Source organism: Neltuma alba, unplaced genomic scaffold, assembly GCF_004799145.2.
Source record: "Neltuma alba isolate B1F8T4 unplaced genomic scaffold, ASM479914v2 tig00004510_pilon, whole genome shotgun sequence".
NCBI lineage: Eukaryota > Viridiplantae > Streptophyta > Magnoliopsida > Fabales > Fabaceae > Neltuma > Neltuma alba.
Genome location: NW_021633739.1, coordinates 21,399 through 42,517, shown reverse-complemented (window position 1 = coordinate 42,517; position 21,119 = coordinate 21,399). Strand labels below are relative to the sequence as shown.

The 21,119-nt window shown below is 34.8% G+C and overlaps 1 pseudogene; it reads left to right on the top strand.

Moving 5' to 3' along the window:
• The first annotated feature begins 11,525 nt into the window (after positions 1–11,525).
• Positions 11,526–20,415, top strand: LOC114745025 (coatomer subunit beta'-1-like; annotated as a pseudogene).
• The last annotated feature ends 704 nt before the right edge of the window (positions 20,416–21,119 follow it).

Sequence of the window (21,119 nt, the reverse complement as noted above, 5' to 3'; positions counted from 1 at the left end):
TTTAGCTGAAAAATGGGCAGCCTGTAAAATGGACCTAATAAATTGATTAAATCAAGTTTTTATGTATGCGATATTGCATCTATCTAAAAATTTCTCTCCTGTGATACAGGACTAAAATATTTAATTAGATTATAAATAGGGAAAATCCAGAAAAGGTCATTCTGAAGAAATATTTCCAATCTTTTTTTTTTTTTTTGGTTGCCCCCCAGTTCACCGGAGCTTTGCTCCGACTAAATCAGGATCCGACCCGCGTCGCGCACCTGGCTATGGTGGGTGAGTCTCCCAACAGGGATTTCTGCATACGCTGAGACTCGAACTTGAGACCTCACTTAAGCGGTACCAAGCCGCTTACCACTTGGACTAACTCCTGTTGGTATTTTCAATCTTTTTATTCACATGGGAATACACACCAGCCAAAAGCCCAAGTAAAGAAAGCAAAACGCATGAATAAAGTTTCAATGGAAAGAAAACGTTGAGGCTAAAAGGAACCATTATTACAAATCATATAAATTCTGAAATTTAAAAACGATCGTAAAAACAAAGGAACTAAAGTAAATGGAAAACTAGTGAACAGAAATGTTACCGACAATGATTGAGAATGCTTCTGTGGAGATTGCTTGCGACCTTCCTAGTTTTATGAAACCGAGAGTTCAATAGTTGAATTATCAATTAATCCACAACTCGTAGATTGGATCAGTGCCTAACTGCTACTCGCAAGACATCAACACTGAGTGCGAAATGTTCAACCTAGGAGAACCTAAGCAGAGGATCCATTCTTCTATGACAAACACAGACTTGCATTCATCCTGAAATTAATTGAGAACATCAACCAACTTGGTTGAGGCAACAATTATATCCAAATCAAAGAAGAAAGCAGAAGTAAATTCAACTCGAATCCACAGAGGTCTCTGGCTAAGCAAGCCTACAGATCTTGAGAGTTCAGTTCCAGATTTACGAAATAAATCTAGCATAAGGATTAAAGCTATAACTCGCATACCCAAATCAGATGTCTAGTCTGAATCTCCAAAGATCATCGAACTCTTTCTCACTGATGTTCAGAAGCTCAGGTCCAGCACCTCTCCACAAAGGCACAGTGTCTAGCCTCGCATCACAGGGGTGGAAAAGCTACTGAGTATGAAATCGCAGGTGCCATGGAAGGATCAGAACGAAGATTGAGATGATGAGAGGAAAGAAAAATGACGGTGCAGGGAAGAGATCAGGAGGACGGAAAGAACGATGATGATCAATTGATTCCCACTTGCCAGTTCATAAAACCCACCAATCATCCTCTTGCCCAAGGGTTCATAACAGAATCCTCTTGCACCTGGCTCTTCATCAAAACGCGGCACTTCATTATTCAAAATCTTCATCCAATTCTCTTGAGCTGGGCCTCAGCTTTCGTGTCTTTAATTTTCGGCCTAAGACCTGATAAAAAACAAATAAAATGAGTAACTGGTTCACAGGATAAAAAATACTATAAAAAATGAAAATGATAGTTAGTTCCTAATTTGATCAATTTTTTTTTATTTATTTCCCACAAAACAAATACTCCTCCTATTTTAATATAAGACCCATTTAATTAATTTGATTAGATTAAAGAAGTTAGGTAAGTTAGTTAATTAGAAGAAAAGTGACACATTTTTCCTAAAACACCATAATTATCTTTCTTAATATCCTCTCTCCCTCTTCTACTTGATATGGTTAAGGAAGTATCCATATGGGTAATTTAGAAAAAATTAATAAATATGAGAAATGGGTCTTATATTTAAGACCAAAACTAACTCAATAATTGGGTCCTATATTAAGGACGGAGGAGTAGTTTTTAATCATAAAATTGCTATTTGATCTTACAAATTAGACTAAGAATTCACTGCAAATAAGAGTTTATCAATGTGGAAGCACAAATTGAAGAAACTGAGAGTAGCAGAGAGGGGCAAAGGACACATGAAGTTGGTGTTTGGCTCAAAGGTATCCAAAACATTAAAGATGTAATCTTCATTACATCTCCCCCCCCCCCCAATTTAGTATGTGGTGTTTTATTTATTTCGTTGCTTGTGTTCATGAATTAGATAATTTCCAAATTCAGCATCAATAATATTGTTAATTAAGTAATTCAATTTCTAAATACATAGCTCATAGTTTCTCATGAGTTAATTTAAATTTGTTAGTAGTAAATCGAAAGTGATATAGACATTTTTAAGAAAAAAGTGTTCAAACCAGGCTAGTTAAGCACTTTTAAAAATTCTGGATAAAAAGGTTATATTTTTGAAACTTGATCACAGTATAAAAACGTTATGCTCACATTTACATGTTCTCTATTTGAAGTATTCCTTTAGCTATGCATTTAATAGTATAGAAAAGATAATCAGGTATACATTTTTTTCTAATTAAATTAATTTATACTTTTCTATCAACTGAAAATAATTAAATTCGACAGCTAGTAATATGGATACTGATAAATCAAGCTTTTATATATGTTATGTACGCAATGTTGCACGTAAAATATGCACATTTTCAAATTTCAAGTTTTATGCTGATATAAGGTAATGTTGTTTACTTAATTAGGTTCTTAAGAATCCATTATAGTCCCTTCGGCGACATCCGATAAGATTCCAATTATAAGTGGTTAATCCATGAGCCAGTCAATCAATGAGTGAAAACCATAAAAATGGCACAATATTGAAGACAAATTGTTGAACGCACCAACCGTAATACCCTTCTAAACGCACAGTTTGATCAATCTGAATACTTCATTAAGATCAGAAAAATGGATTACACCTTTGGGCCTACCGAGACCCATTATATATACAAGTCACAGTAACAAACTAAATTACATTCAGATACGCAACCAGAAACTAATCCTCATGGGCTACATACATTCAGGCCCATAACACTGATTTGGGCCTACAAACTAAACAGGAAACTACAAGAAAACAAATGAATCAAATATTTCAACACTCCCCCTCAAGTTTGGGGCTTAAAGACATCCATAGCACCTAACTTGCTTAGAAGATTTCTCTGCACATTGCCTCCAACAGCCTTTGTTAGCAAATCTGCCTGTTGATCGTTGCTTCTGACATGAAGCAGATTAATAAGCTTTGACTGCCATTTCTCTCTAACAAAGTGACAGTCCACCTCTATATGCTTTGTACGTTCATGAAAAACTGGGTTAGCTGCAATATGTATTGCAGCCTAGCTGTCACAATACACCTTCACTGGATCATTGTGAGTTATTCCCAAATCTTTCAGCAAACTAAGGGGCCATACCACCTCTGAAATGGCCATACTTAAAGCCCTATACTCTGCCTCAGCAGAGGACTTAGAAACAGTGTTTTGTTTCTTTGTTTTCCACATTACAAGTGAGCCTCCCAACTTCAACAAGTAACCCGAAACAGACCTTCTTGACATTGCACATGATGCCCAATCTGAGTCACAATAACACTCTAATTCTGGTTTCCCTTTAGAGTTGATGAAAATTCCCAAGCCAGGAGTCCCTTTTAGATAGCGCAAAACACCTCTTGCTGCAGCCATATGAGCCTTGGTTGGCATTTGCATGAATTGACTCAATGTCTGCACAGAATAAGATATATCAGGCCTGGTCATAGTTAAATAAATCAACTTACCCACCAAGCGTCTGTATTTTTCAGGTTGCTGTAACAGATCCTCCTTCTTATTCTTCTTTTCATCGTAGGGAAACAGCTTCAGATTTTGTGCCATTGGGACTCCCAAGGGCTTACAACCTGTCATACCAGTCTCAAATAACAAATCTAGAACATACTTCCTTTGTGACAAAACAATTCCTTTTTCAGATTTAGCAAATTCTATCCCAAGGAAATATTTCATTAAACCAAGAACCTTAATCTTAAAATGTCTGTGCAAAAAATCTTTAGTTTTACTAATGACAAATTCTGTACTCCCAGTTATCAATAAGTCATCCACATATACTAGGATAAGTACTACCCCATCATCATAATGTTTAATAAAGAGAGAATAATCTGATTTACTTTGAGTAAAACCTCCTTTCTGCAATGATTCAGACAGTTTTTGATTCCACTATCTTGAAGCCTGCTTTAAACCATAAAGAGATTTATTTAATTTGCAAACCATTTGCTCCCCCTTTCTCTCAAAACCCTGAGGTATTTTCATATAAACTTCCTCATCTAAATCTCCCTGTAAAAAAGCGTTATGAACATCCATTTGATAAACATTCCATCTATTCACAGCTGCTAATTTTAGAACCACCCTAACAGTAAACATTTTTACAACAGGGGAAAAAGTCTCATGGTAATCGATCCCTTCTTTTGACTATAGCCTTTAGCCACTAATCTAGCCTTATACTTTTCTATGCTACCATCAGCATTATACTTGATTTTATACACCCGTTTGCAACCAATGGGCCATTTTCCTTTAGGTAAAGGCACTATAGTCCAAGTTCCATTATTTTCTAAAGCATTCATTTCAACTTGCATGGCCTTAACCCAATCTGGATTTTAAACGGCTTCTTGATAACATGATGGTTTGTTATTTGAATCAAGGGAGGTTAAGAAACACATGTGATCAGGAGACATTAGTGCATAAGATAAGTAATCATCAATAGGATATTTACAGTTACTCTTAACAGAATAGTCTGAATCAAACTGTAATAAAGAACAAACATAATCATTAGCCCAGATGGGGGGCCTTCTAGTACGTGTAGACCTATGAGTATGAATTCCATTTCTGTTGTGCACATTATCATCATTATCATTGTTATTATCCTCACTGATTTCTTCATTAGACATTCTGTTTCCAACGAATTCAGTACCACTATTATCTAATTGGGGTTCTTTAACAGATTCTGAATTTTGTTTCTCAAAAGTATCTGATTCAAACCAAAACATAGATCTAATGTCATTACTCAATCCATTTTGAAAGTTTTCTTTCACATCCCCAAAAGGGAATTTATCTTCAATGAAATTCACATGCCTGCTTACAAAAAAATTGTTTTCCTTTAGATTAAGAAGAAGAAAACCCTTCTGGTTATCTGGATATCCTAGGAATATGCTAGGGATTGACCTAGGCTGTAATTTATCACTGGTTCTTAAGTCAGTCACATAAGCAAGGGATCCAAAAGTTCTTAGATTGCTTAAGTCCGGTTTAGTACCATAGACTCATTCATAAGGTGTCTGGTATTCAAGTATCCTAGATGGGACCCTATTAAGAATGAAAATAGCCATCTTGACACACTCTCCCCAATACTTGATAGGTATTCCAGATTGGAGAATGAGACTCCTAGTAATCTGCATAATGGTTCTATGTTTCCTTTCCACTACCCTATTTTGTTCTGGAGTATAAGGGCAACTGGTCTGATGAATTATACCCCTTTGCTGGAAATAAGTTTTTAACTGACTGTTAGTAAATCCAGTGCCATTATCACTCCTAATCTTTTTCACAATGACAAAAAATTGTGTTGAAATATAGGAGATGAAATTTCGAATATGTGATTCTGTTTCACTCTTATGTTTCATTAAAAGTATCCAAGTCCCCCTCGAAAAATCATCAACTAAGGTTAAAAAGAATTGGAAACCTTGATGTGTGGGGTTCCTATATGGGCCCCAAACATCAGCATGAATTAAATCAAAACACCTTTTAGACTTGATAACACTAGAGTTAAAGGGAAATTTAGTTTGTTTGGATCGAATGCAAATATCACAAGAATGAGAACTTTTATTCAGAGTAGAATTGTCAATACATATAGAATCCAGATGCTTAATCACAGACAAAGGTGCATGTCCTAGCCTTCTATGCCATAACAGTATATCATAATCTCTCTTGGAAATTTTCTCATTTTGAATTACATTGACTGAAATAGGGGTATTGTTGGTGACTTTTAGCACATATAATCCCTTATACTCTCTACCAGTCATCCTGATCCTCCCATCCTGAAGGCCCTGCAGTATACAGAGATCAGGAAAGAAGGCTGCCATGCAATTATTTTCTTTTGTAAATCTAGATATGGATATGAGATTAAATGCTAAGCGAGGGGCATAAAGAACATCATGAATAGCAACATTATCAGCAACCGTGATAGAACCAGTGTGTGTAACAGAAAGTCTATCCCCATTTGGTATCTTAATTGAATTAATCGGTCCATTATACAACTCACAATCATCAAACAATTCAAGTTTTCCAACCATATGAGTAGTAGCACCCGAGTCTAGAATCCAGTGTGTGTGAATTTCAACATTATGAGAAGTAGAGGTCAAACCTGTACCGGTTAAAGCGTGGACGGTAGGCTCAGTCTCCTTTTTCAGCAACTCCAGGATCTTCTCATATTGATCTTGTGTGAATGTTGGTGCAACCGTGGTTATTGCGTGTCCTTGAGGGTCAACATCTTTGAAATGATTAGCTCCTCTTTGCTGGGAATCCCCTTGTTGTCTTCCTCTGTTCCCTTTGAAGCCTGGTGGATATCCCACGAGCTGGAAACAATTTTCTCTGAGGTGTCCCTTTTTGTGACAGTGTGTACACTCCAGTGTACTATCTCCTCTCCCGCGTCCTCGTCCACGCCCCCTTCCCCTTGCAGCCATTGCAAGACCTTCGGTGGGAACGTTCTTATCACGATAAGACAGGATGCGTTGGGTCTCATCCTGGACGATCAGTGAGTATGCCTCGTTAACGGATGGGAGAGGGAACATCATCAATATTTGTCTGCGGGCTTGAGAAAAATTCTCGTTGAGCCCCATCAGAAACTGTAATAGTTTCTGTTCTTGAACAGCGTCGGGATAGGCTTTGGCGATCGAGCAATTGCAGGACGGAATAGTGATGAGAGCAACCTGCTCTTCCCACAACTCTTCCAATTTCGAGAAATAAATTGTGACAGAATTCGAACCTTAACGGAGCGAGTGAATTTCCCGGTGTAATGCGAAAATTCTTGAACCGCTCTTCTTGTCAAACCGCTCCTTCAATTCGACCCACACTCCGTGCGCATCTTGAAAGTATATAATCCCACTGGCGAGTTCCTTGGATATCGAGTTAATCAGCCGGGAGAGGACGACAGCGTTGCATCTCTCCCACTGTGGCCAGAGACTCGTTGCTTGGTCGCTTTTCTTGCAAGAACCATCGACGAAACCCAGCTTATGCTTGCCGAGAAGTGCGATTTTCATTGCGCGGGACCACACCGTGTAATTTTCAGTACCGGTGAGAACGTGTAGGATGATTGCCGTCCCCTGCGTGTCGGACGGATGCAAAAACAGGGGGTGCGAAAACGAGATGCTCTCGGGCGTGACCTTCTCTTCACCCATGGTTCTTACGGTGGAGGATTAGGGTTTCTTTGCGCTATTCTTGGTAGGCCGTCGTCGAGGAGCTCTTCTCAGCATCACTTAAACGGCGACGTTTGGCTCTGATGCCATGTTGAACGCACCAACCCGTAATACCCTTCTAAACGCACAGTTTGATCAATCTGAATACTTCATTAAGATCAGAAAAATGGATTACACCTTTGGGCCTACCGAGACCCATTATATATACAAGTCACAGTAACAAACTAAATTACATTCAGATACGCAACCAGAAACTAATCCTCATGGGCTACATACATTCGGGCCCATAACACTGATTTGGGCCTACAAACTAAACAGGAAACTACAAGAAAACAAATGAATCAAATATTTCAACACAAATAGATAAAAGCAAAGGAGAAAAAAGAAATAAAAAAAGGCTTTGGACTTAACATAGTTTAAAAAAAAAAACAAATTAGCATTCGGCTACATGTTATGAGTCTTAAGCATCATATTCTTCAGAATTTCTCGTTGTTTTTTTTTCCCAACCAAGGAACAAGCATTTCCAAGAATAAAAGGACATATATCATGGAGTATTAATACTAAAGGAAGAAAACATATTGTATTTTATATTTTATTGGAGATGATATTAATTACTTAGTTTAGCCGTGAAAGTTGTCTTTTTTTAATTAATGTAAAAATTGTACTACAAAATAAATCTTATATTTGGAACTGGAAGTACTATAAAATTAATGCCAATCATATAATTTTAATGAATGTTTAATTCATTGTCCTCATTATTTTCTCTAATTTCATTTTGACCACTCTTTTTAATTGATTTCTTGCAATGTTAAATCGTTTTCAACCAGTGACATGCTAATATTATTCAATATGTATAAATATATGACAATTGGCCAATATATATAGGGTGTGTATGTATAACAAATTAATTTAGTTTAGTAGTATAGCACATATAGGTTGGCAAAAACAAAGTAGTATTGTACATAGGCAAAAAATCTTTATTCCAAAGTTTGTCAAAATTTTATTTACGGGAGAAGTCAAGTCCCATAGAAGAGAAATAATTATTAAAAGATCGCAATAACAACATGAACATTTTGTAATAACAAGTCTTACAATGAAGAATGACAACTTTTAAGATTTATTTTGTAATTTTTTTCATTTGTGAGACTTGATTGTAATTTTCCCTTTATTTATTTAGGATGTGTTTAGATTAACAATAGGAGAAGTTATTTTTTGTCAATCTAACTTTTGTAAAAGTCAAATTAGGTAAAAGTAAGATAGTGTGATGTCATTTATATTTAGATTGGCTTTTGCCGAAAAAAAAATCAGTTTAAAAAGCTGAAACTTGTTTGAATGATTAATAAAAAAATAAATTTAGATGTAAAGTGACTAAAAAATATATGAATTTTATCATATATAGTATATGTGTATGATGAAATAATTTTAAGAAAAACATTAAAATCAAAATCATATTTTAATTATTATTTTTATATTAACAAATAAAAATAACAACAAATAAATTTGGGTGGCATGGTCATTTCCTATGCAAATGGCACTCCTTTTAAGATAAGAGAGAGGGTATAATTTTCATCTCACCGTGACACATTAGAGAAGCTACAAAAAATGACTTTAAGGTAAAATAAACTTCTTTTCATGAAACTTTTTTGTTTTACTAAGATCCCAAACGAAAAATTTTGACATGAACGGGAAGTTAGTTTGAGATCTCAAAATATGATCCCAAACACAGCCTTATTTATTATGTCAGATGTCATATATCATAAGTTTAGTTCAACATCTTGCATTCAATATTGTAATCTCCTAAAATATTATAAATTAAAGAGAGATAATTTAGTAACTAAGTTGACCCAAGACTTATGCCCCGTTTGGTAGCAAGGAACTGGAGGCTGAGAATTGGAATTGGAAGTGGAACTAGAACTGATATTTTTACCTGTTTTTTAGCATGGAAGCCCTCGATGGAAGTGAGTTCCTTGCCTCCCCCATGGAACTTCCATGGGTCCATTTCCTCCCTTGCCCTTCTACCCTTCCATCCTTCCCTCCACCAACAACGATGATGATTCTTCGTAGTTACGAGGTGACAATGTTCCATAGACAGGGCAGCGGCGACGCCCTTACGTCCGCGACGGCAACCCAAGCCCCTGATGGATGTGCTTGTGCCTCTCTCCCTCTACGTCCATCGATGAACAGGGCCTTTCATAGATTTTCATGGATGAGGATGATATTGAGATGAATGAGAACAACAGTGAGATGGAGGAGGATGATGTCAAAGGTGACGACAGATGGTGAACGAAGCTTCGACTTCAGATTTGCGATGAGGAACCTTTTGCCTTCTTCCCCCTCTTTTCAGATTTGGTTCGAGTCTTCTTCTCCGACGATCTCAGCAACGACAGTGGCTGTGAGTCTTCTTCTCACAAAATCGACTACTCAATCACGGCGACGACTTCGACCTGCAACCCTTCTCCCTCTGCATCCTGCAATGCTTAGATCACGGCAAAGATAGTGGTTGTTTATATTGATTATTGATGAAATTTTCATTATTTTTGTGGTATTTGATTGATGTTGGACGATTTCCGGTGACAATGGCAATCAAATGACGATGGTGGACGATGCATCTTTAGGTTGTGGATGCGTGGAAGGAAAGAACTTTTTTTTTTTTTTGGTTTTTGAGGGCAATTTAGTATTTTCATATTATAAATATATTTTTCAATTAAAAATTTATTCCACTTCTATCTTTCTACCAAACATGTTTTAAAACCCACTTCCAATTCCACTTCTAATTCCACTTTATTTCCACTTCTACTTCCATCAAAAACTCTCCCATCCTACCAAACGTGGCATTAATCATCTCTTTCTTTTTTCCTCTTACTTTATGGAGACTCTTTTGGTATCGAGCCTTGAAACTATTTTTCATTTTTAGGGGCTCATTTGGAATCATCTAAATAAGCATGTTTTACATAAATCTTAACAAAACTCTTTTTATGTATTTATTTTATATTTAGTAAATCATGACAGAGAATCAGCTTATAAGGTATCCCAAACGGCTCCTTAATCATCAAGCAACACTACTTTTGTCGTATTTTGTTTCTAACATTTTGTTGCTTCACGTTGTTAGAAATTGTTTAGGTTTTCATCCATTATCATACGTTTCTTGGAGGATGATTAAGACTCTAACTCGGATTTAGCAAAACTTTTATCCCAAAACTTATGGTTGACTAACTATATGTTATTAATATATATATTTTTATAAAAGAAGGGCTTGTTTAATTCTGTTATCTGTGTTTTTATGTTTTTAAAAAAATTCAATAGAGTAATTTTTTATAACAAGTTTTAAAATTAAAAAATTATAAAAAAATCTGTTCGGCTCATTATTTGACAAAATACTTATAAAATGGTGAAATGAAGGATGAAAAAAATAATTTGATTTATTAGTATGATTGCCATTAATGAAAAGACAAGATTCTTTTTACTTTAATTTTGTAGAAAAAATTAATAAAATATTAAAATGACGTTCTGATTTTTTTCCAAAACAAATTTTAATTTTTTATTTTTAAAATATATGATAGAAAACATATTTTCAACCTTGTTATGATTAAAATACCTTCATTAAGATAAGAATTATTTAAAAATTTCTAAAAATATTTTTTACGCAACAAAAACTAATTCTAATACATATATTTCAAACTTTCTAATATATTATAGAATTTACTAATTTTCAGTGTATTATATAACTATATAACTTTAACTTTTCATTATTAAAATTTATTTCTGTAGGTTTCTTTTAAAATAGCTAAAAATATATTTCCTTTTTTTTAATAGCAACCTAAAAACATATTTTAAACATGTATTTTTTATCATATAGTGCAGTATATGTGATATGAGTTTCAGAGATTATACAAGTAAATTTAATTCATAATTTAAAACTTCTAAACATATTTTTGTCCCAAATGTTTATAAACCCATTTAGTAAAATATATTTATAAACAAAATTAGTCAAATTTTCAATTCATTTTTTTATATCTACCTTAACTAATTACTTAAATTTTTGTCCCAATATAATAAAAAAGACAAAAAATTATTTGCAAAAAAAATTAAAGAAAAAACTCATTTAATTTTTTTAAAATATTCGTAATAGATGTTATAAAAAAAATATTCTTAATAGAATTAACAGTTTAGAATTAAGTGTACATTTTCAAAATAGAGGGATAGTTCATGCAATTAAGGCAAATTGCAATGGACATTGGAGGACATATTTTCATCGATGAAATCAATGAAACAGGCATGGGACTATACCGAACCAAAAGTTGCGTCCAGACTCTAGAAGGCCACATGCACAGTGTATCTGCTTTATGCTTTCATCCTGATCTTCCCATAATTATTACTGGTTCAGAGGATGGTACAGTGCGCATATGGCATTCAGCAACTTATAGGTAATATTCGTTATGCACATTCATCTCTTATTTTTGCTCCCATGTGATCACTCTCTTCTCAGGGCATTTTAAAAAAAAGAAGCAAAAGAAAACAAAGAACGCATTAGTTTTTCTACTTTCATTATTTTGATTCAGTTTTGAAAGTGTTCATTCTTCATTGGTAAATATAAATGTCTATACTTGAGACTCCTTTGAATTTGAGACTTTCAAATTGGACAGTGTCATGTCTTTTTCTATCTTTCTAAATTTTATTGCTTGCCTTGGTGCACTTTATAAGATGTTAGACTCATTTAAAATTGTAATTGAGATTATTAATAATATATTGACCATTGATTTTAATATTTTATGTTGATTTGATCCACTTACAGACTCGAGAGCACATTAAATTATGGTCTTAAAAGAGTTTGGGCTATTAGACACAACAAAGGTTTACGTTGATGAGTCTCGTTGCCAGTAGTTTAAGTAATTCTTTTTCTTGGCTGTGAAATTATGTAGAGTTGGGATGATAGCGTCAAGTCTTCTTATGAAGTCTGCATGTTTGATAACTGATTTGAGAAACTGTGCATCACAAATCTTGTTTGCTTCAATCTTTCCATCAACTGATATTCTCCTCTACTTCTAATCTGAAACCTCCAAAGGGTCTCTTTCAATCGTTTCTTCATCCATGGGGTTATGCTTGGCTATCATGAGGGAACTACTATGGTCAAACTGGGCCGGGAAGAGCCTGTGGCTAGCTTGGACAACAGTGGGAAAATTATTTGGGCTAAACACAATAAAATTCAGACAGTTAAAGAGTGTAGGAGCAGAAGTAGAGGTTTGGGTTCATTTTTACCCTAAACTTCTTCGAAATATGTGAAGAAAAATTAAAAAGCACGATTATCATGATTACATTATTTCTGATTTGATTTGTATGATTCAATATCACTTGGAACTTATTCTGGTAAAAAAAAAAAAAATCACTTGGAACTTAAAATTTTAGGAATATTAAATTATCTATGAAATCTTGTTTGCCTGAGTCAATTCGCAGGAATCCTTGGGGTCATGCAATTCCCATTGATTTTAATGATTCTGGTTTTTGCAGATGTAGGGATGTTGCACGAAGTCTGCGGCTTTGCATTGAGTCTGATGCAACCTGATTGCAAGAGTCTTTAATTTACCCTTCCCCCGCCCCCCCCCCCCCCCGCCCCCCCTCTTTTTTGGCTACAAGAGAGAGGGCTAAGCCCAACTAAAGACCAAAACTAAACAAAAGGGGATTCAAATCCCATACGATCTGCAGACACAAAGTTGCTAAGCCACTGCGGACAAGAACTCAAGAGAGAAGAATTACTCAGACCTTCCTTTGCAAGAACGTCTGCCACTTGATTTCGTTCCCTGGGAATATGCTGAATCTCCACTTGCCAATGAAGCGTCAAAATGTCGTGTATTTGCATTTACCCTTTTCCCCTTATGATTTATAGTAAGGAATCACTGCAAAATTGGGTCCGTATATCACCAACCCATCTCCTTCTTTGACCCTATTTCATTGATCTGGATTTTTCTTTTGAAGCCCGAATATTCTTTTGAAAAATTAGACCTTGTATCGTTCACTTTTTCTTTTTTTTTTCAAATGAAATATTTTCCATTTCAAATTTGAATACATCTGATAATTATTGTTATTTAAATCTGGCTATGTTGATACAGAGTTGACTTTTGGCTATACAACATGGAGCTTTATAATGACTTAAATTGATTATTTTTACTTTCTATAAAACATGCTTGCTACTCTCTTGAAATTTTAGTTGGCTATAAAAGATTTTATCTCTTGAGTGGCATATATACAATTGCTTTGCTTCAGGTTGCTGATGGAGAAAGATTAACTTTGGCTGTTAAGGAGTCGGGCACCTGTGATCTCTACCCACAAGTGAGCAGGAATCATGATTTTATTTTAGACTGCATTCTTTCGAGATGCCTCTCAGCCCTTTTTTTTTAAAAAAATTTTAAAATCATCATTCTGTTATAAAATGACTTCAACGAATAATCAAGGAGCGATCAGAGGAGAATGCAGAACTGTATTCTCTTAATTAGATAGCAATACAAGGGTGAGGGCCTCTATGTATAATTATTTCCTTGGACACTTTTGTCTAGATCTATGGTATGAATGCCATCGGGGATTCTCGGTACAAATAAGAATTGGTGCAACCATATATAGGCTATATTATTTGATGTTAGACATTGTACTTCAAGGGTGGTGAAAGTGGTATTGTGTTGACAGAAATGAGCTTTAGGTTGATTGTTTTTCATGTGCAGTTTCTCTGTGTATGTGTGATTAACTTGCGATCCAATAATATCATTTCAGAGTTTAAGGCACAATCCGAATGGGAGGTTTGTTGTTGTATGTGGAGATGGTGAGTATATTATATGCACTTCATTGGCATGGAAAAATAGGTCATTTGGTTCTGCACTGGAAATTGTATGGTCTTCAGACGGAGAATATGCTGTCGAGGGAGTACATCAAAGATAATTTTCACAAAAAACTTCCAGGTTTGTAATTCCTTGAGCAAGATGGTAGGAACAAATAATTTGTTGCTAATTTCTAAAATGAGGAAAGCAAACTAGATTCCTCCATTCCTGTGCTGTTTCCAATGAGTAGGTCTTGATAAAATTAAGCTGGCTATTTTTTATTTCAATTGAACCATTATGGCTGAACAATATGACAAGCATGTATGCTTCTGTTGCCAATGGCACCAGTACATTCCTTGTGGTGGTTTTAGCTCTTCGTTTTATTTGAAAATTTCAAGAGTAATCATGTCAGATATTTGCTGAATGAAACAACTTTTTGTTTCAATGAATTCCAGGAAAAGAAGAGTATTCGGCCAACTTTTTCTGCTGAACGAATATTTGGTGGGACGTTATTAGCAATGTGTTCAAATGATTTCATTTGCTTTTATGATTGGAGTGAATGCAGGTTAATCTGTCGCATCGATGTTAATGTGAAATTAAAGTAGGTGCTTCCATTATATGACGAACAATTTCTGTTTTTTCCTCCCTTCTTCTATTTATAGTTTTATTTTGCTTGTTTATTTCCGTTGACAGAACCTCTACTGGGCTGATAGTGGTGATCTATAGTAAAAATTGCTAGTGATACATCATTCTACATTCTGAACTACAATGTGAGGATTCTGATAATCTGATGACTTAATTATTTTATCATGATAGCTGCCTTTCTCTGAAGAACACTGTCCCAATATATTTGGCATACTTTGACACAAGGCACTATAAACATGGTAACATTCAATATTGCAGCGTGATATAGTTGCATCATATTTGGATGGTGGAAGACCTTTCGACAAGTTAGCGTGAAATAAATGAACAGGTTATGACAGGCATCTGGGTTGGAGATTGCCCCTTCTGTGCTTGAAAGAAGTGCATGTCTTCGTTTGAAACTTCATGAATCTTATTAAGCCTCTGTGTTTAACATTATGATTTAGGCTACTACAATGTTTCACTTGGATCGCCCTATGCACTTGTTGGGATATCTTGCTAGCCAAGGTTGGGTCTATCTGATAGACGAAGAGTTCAAGTTAGTTCTATTTATTTAAAGGCACAGCTGGTAGCGATATTGACTATTTCTATTTATTTCTTATTTTCTCTAGCGTCATGGCATACACATTGCTTTTGAGTACAAGACTCTTGTAATGCGTGGAGATTTGGGTAGGGCCAGTGAAGTTCTACCTTCAATTCCTAAAGAGCACCATAATAGGTATGAGGCCAACAGTGATTCTTCTATACTCCAGTGTTTTTTTTTGGGTGAGAAATTACATTGATTTAGGAAAAGAAAAATGCTTTAAGTAACACAATGTTGCTTCATAGAACTATGTAAAAGCAGATAATTACAAAACAATGCTTTACACTTCACTTTCTGCAATTCAGTGCAGATGTTCTCAATTTTTTCCCCTTAAAAGTCTTTTGAGCAAAATGGATGTACATGCTAATCCCCTAACTACATTTTCCAAATTGCTAGACACTGGAAGTGCATGTTATGTGTGATTGCAAAAATTTGTGACCCAGGCAAAACTGTTTTCTTATTAATAGATATGTGTTTTATGTCCTTTGAGAGTTATTCTGGGCTGTATCCTGTTCTTAGTACAAAGCTATGAATATATAGTATCAATTCTGTGCATTATCATATTTTGTTTTCCATGCTTTAATGATTCCAAACCTCACTAATAAGCTTGTATAATCTGCTACTACGTTTCCCTTACTTTCATGCAAAATGATGTTTTATAGGCCATATGGTCCTTATTATTTCCATAGATCTAAAATTTGGTGGACAAATGACATCTTTGTTATAATTGTAAATGTGATCAAATGATAGTGTGGCTCGTTTGCTGGAATCACGAGGGATGACAGACTGTGCTCTTGAAGTAGCAACTGATCCTGACCACAGATTTGAGTTAGCCATGCAGCTTGGAAGACTGGAAGCGGCAAAGGTAAGTTCATGCAATATGCATACAATCATATTATCTATAGACGTGCAAAATTGTCAAGTTGGGTACTAAATTTGCTTGTTTTTATGGAAGAAATTTAATTTATCAGTTTATATTTTGATTAATATGACTTTCATATTCTTTTTTTAGAGTATTGCAGGAGAAGTGCAAAGTGAGTCTAAATGGAAGCAGTTGGGATAGTTGGCCATGTCTACTGGAAAGGGTTTTTTTCTTCTTTTTCTTTTTAAGTGAAATGAGTTGGCACTGTTTTTATCTCCAATGCTTGGGTAAACTGCATTTTTAAGGCCCTGTTTGTTTAATGTGGCATTGTGAGAAGTGATCTATTGCCTAGGGATTTTATCATTTTATAAAAAAGCAAACTATCTTGCATTTGGTTTTAATCATTAAAAAATAATTTATGATTTAGTAATTTTCAGATTTTATGATATCTCCGTCTATTTCAGTTTATGAAATGATTTAGTATTGAGTGATTTTCAAATTTTATTATATCTTTGTATATCCTGTACTTTTATGAACATTCCCTCCCATTTACTATATCTGATTATTTTCAGAACCTACTCAAGGTGGCTGCTTAAAGTACCTAAAAACATGCTCTCTTTGTTTTTTTAAGAGATTCTGGTTACTTCTAAAAGCTTAAATATGTATTATTAGATTTTAGAAAAGAGATCTTCTCTTAAAAAAGGTTCAAACAAACGGGCTATGAATGTCCTTTCCTGTGTATAATTGTGAGGTCCTCAGCTTTGATAATGTGCTTCTGAATATTATGATGGCTATGTATGCTTTATTTAGCCTTCTTGGGTGTAAGAAGTTACAGAGCATGCAGTTAGGACCAAATGAAGGCAGTTTGGGTGAAATTTCTACTGACAAGTTGAGTTCAGATGCTTTAGTTTTAGATGCTCATTCTAATGTATAATTAAAATGTATGATGCTTGTTGGGAATTTCAGTTTTACTACAAGTCACTGTATTTTATGGTCTTGCAGTTAGAAATGGCTGAAGAATGTTTACGAATTGAATGGACTTGAGTAGACTGTTACTGCTGTATTCTTCTTTAGGAGATGCCGAGGGAATATCAAAACTTGAAGACTGCCTTCAACTGTGGGTAGAGAGGTAATCTTCTTTAGTTATGCCCTTTTGCTTCCATAAAGCAGTAACACAAGTAAGAAACAAGTTGGACTAGAATTCGGTTTTACATAGCTCTCTTGTGCCTTTGCAGTAGTCGGATTCCTAAAGCTGCCTTAATGGCAAGGTCTTGTCTCCCAAGCAAGGTCTCAGAGATTTTCGCAATTTGGAGAAAAGATCTCCATAAGGTAATTTCTATTTCAAACGTGTCATACTTTTATGCTTTGCTTGGATGGGAAGAAAAGTTGGGAGGAAAGAAAAAGGGAGGAGAGAAAATAGAGAGAAGGAAAAACTAGAGGAAAAATATTATCATCCCTCTTGCTTGGATAGATGAAAGAAAATAGAGAGGAAAGAAAATTAATAAATATCCAAATGACTAAAATGTCCTTATCAAATATATCATATTTAAAATTAAATTAAATCAAATATTGTGACAAAAAGATTATACTAACATTGGCATCATCAAATAATTAAAATCAAGTTATTTGGTTGATATATATTTTCAGATTATTATATTTTAAAGCCAAATTATTTAATAAAAATATTGTTTTAACATAAAAAATAAAAAATGAATGAATTTTTAAATATAATAAAAGAAAATAAATAAGGAAGGTAAGAGATAGTAGGGGTAGTTATGAAAATCTTGTTTTCCTTCCCAAATCTCTCCATACATGGAGAGAAAATTTGGAGAGAAAATGAGGCATGGGGACCACCTTATTTTCTCCCCTACTTTTCCTTCCTCCTATATTTTCTCTCCTACCCAAACAAGAGAAAAGTTGTTTTCCCTCATGTTTTCTTCTCTTGTTTTCTCTCCTCCCTAGTTTTCTCTCAATCCAAGCAGGGGTTAGTGCAGTAAGACTGCCTGAATGATATTTGTTATTGTGTGTAGAATTTATTCTCAGGCACCCTTGCAGGGAGGGTTGTCATCTTAACGGAAGACATTGATTAAAGATAACTAATATATTTCATGGGTATATATGTCAATGCTTTTATCGCAGGTTAGCCCCAAAGCTGCCAAGTCATTGGCTGATCCTGAAGAGTTTCCTAATTTGTTTGAAGATTGACAAGTTGCGATTGCTGTTGAATCTAAAGCTGTAGAGACAAGGTTAGAATGTCAGAGAGCTCAATTTCGATGTTTTGTTTGTGTTACTTCTCATTCAAAGCATTTCAGAATAATAAGAAATACATTGAATCTTTCTTTGTATTGTTTTTTCCTGGTATATTAGGGGTGTTTACCCTCCCGTAGAGGAGTATGTCAAAGATGCTGAAAAGTCGTGTCTTACCCTTGTCGAAGCTTTCAAAGGATGCAGGTTGAAGAAGGGGAGGATCTTCTTGAGAATGGAGATTCTAGTCATGAGGTATGCTACTCAAAGATATAACCTCACATGAATCAGTTCACAAAAATAAAATAAAATTCATGAACCAGATAAGAGGTATTTCTTTCTGTTTTTTATTTTTGTTGTGTAAAACTGTAGATTTCCAAAAATGTTAGAGTTGGTCTTCGAGTGTTGTTTTGTGTAATTAGTTGCCATTTTGTTGCAGTTGATTGAACAGAATGAAGAAGAGCTCAATGCAGAGGAAAAGCAGGAGGAACAGAATGGAAAGGAGGCAGTTGTGGTGGATGCTGAAAGCAATTTGTAAAGTAGGGAACCACTAATCAACTATAAATAACTCTGATTTGATTTTTCACAAAATTTTTGCAACTATTTGGCTTGGGATAAGTAACAGTTGGCTGCTAAACGTGCGTTACTGCATTTAGTAGAAAACTTTTTGAGGGTGATCAACCAACTGGATTTGACCAATGCTGAATATTTTTTGTAGATCTGGCTGCTTCTAAGATCAGGTTCAAACCGAGATATTTCCATGGCTATAAATTATATCTTGAAAAGGTTTTAAGCGGGTTTTGACTGACTTTTTATAGTCCATTCAAGTGCTTTTCTCCTCCTTGGTCATATTGTACACTCGTGAAACTGTGGATCCATCCATAATAATTCTATCATAATTTTGTTAAATTAGATTTCTTCTGAACAGGCCTTTTATTTTCTTCCCTATCACTGCTTGCTACTGTTACCTTTCTAGCGTCTTGTGACTATCCACTGATTAGATTATTGACCTTCAAATGATGTTTATTTATCATAAAGGCATACCTATTTCTATTTTAATAGGGAAGGATTCGTTATTTCTTTAGTCTTAACTTTGTTTTCTCTTTTGTTGACAGTGCTCACTCTACATCACTAGGTCTCATCAAGACAGTCGGTTCTAGCTGCAGTGGATGTAAAGAGAACACTATACTAGATTCCACTTGAATATCCTGATCACGCCTCTTTTTATTCACTAAAAAAATTTCAACCAAGATCTGGTACTGGTTGCTTACCTAATATGGAAAGTCAAAAATATGTTTTCATCAACAAAAATGGACATCAACTTCAATAAAAAAAAAATTATGGTTCATCAATATATAATCGTATTGTTTTGTTTGACTTGCATATGTGACTATGTGCTGGTAAATATTTAACATATTATCTTCGATTCTTAATATAAGATTCACTTTAATAAAGAAATTAGACTACCAAGTAGATCTTATATAAACGAGTCTTATGTTTAATACTCTTCCGGTCCTAAATATAAGACTCTTTTTAGAGTGTAAATTACACTATAAAAAGGGTCTTATATTTAGGACCAGAGGAGTACCAAAGGGAATAGAACAGAGGGATATGGTCATTGACAAGACTACATCATTGCATTTGTGTATCATGCTGCTAGATGCATTGCATGTCTTCGGATGGCTACATGGAACCCAAATGATTTTTTTTTTTAATTTTTATTTTGTCAGTTTCTGTTATCATTTTTGTTTAATTGAATTTAAATGTGCAGGTTTCAGTCACGGAGGCCAATGTTGAGATTGTGGAGATCGATCGTTCTCATTTCCTGGTATTGTGGTTTTAGAATACTGACTTTGGTCATCTTGATCGTGGTATAACAGTATAATAGTATAGCATGGGGTCAGTTTTACAATTTACATCTTGTGATATTATATGTAGGATTCTTCTGGGGATTCTTACCTCCATAGGCTTGTCCCATTTTGAAAGTAGAAAACTGAGCTAATGATATGATTGATCGTTTAAATTCTAGGCAGTAATATTGGTCCTTAAAATGTTGATTATTGATATTCTTTTGGATTGAAACTCGGACATTTCATAGCAAAAATAAAGATTCCTTCCCAGAATCTTGTTTCTGTTGAGATGATGTTGCTCAAGCTCTTCAAACCGTATCATGTCTTTCTAATAATACGTAGTACCATAATTTTGTTTTCTACCCTTCTTTTCTTTCGATTCTAGCTTAATTTATCGTTTCTGAGGTTCAGCCATGTTTCCTGTTTCTAATAATTTATGCATACTTGGACGTGGATCCTCACATGAAAGATGAAATTCCATTGTGCCAGTCTCCCTAATATTAGGAGTGAGCAATAAACCCATTACCCGCTAGCCCGCCCATAACCCATGAAATTTTTGCCCATTTAAGCCCGTCCAATTAGCCCAAATAAGAGATTATAAACGGGCGGGCTTAAATGGGCAGGGTAGCCCATTAAACGGGTAGGCCTATGGGTAAGGTATTGGGCTGCCCATACCCGCCCATTTAAGTTTTAAGTTTTTAAAAATATTTTTATTCTTCATTTAATTGATGATATTGTTTCTCATTCATATTTTATCAAACCTTCATACTTGTCTAAGTTTTTATTTTATCCTTTAGGTAAAAATTGGAACTTTCAAAGTTTATAAGACTTTATGAT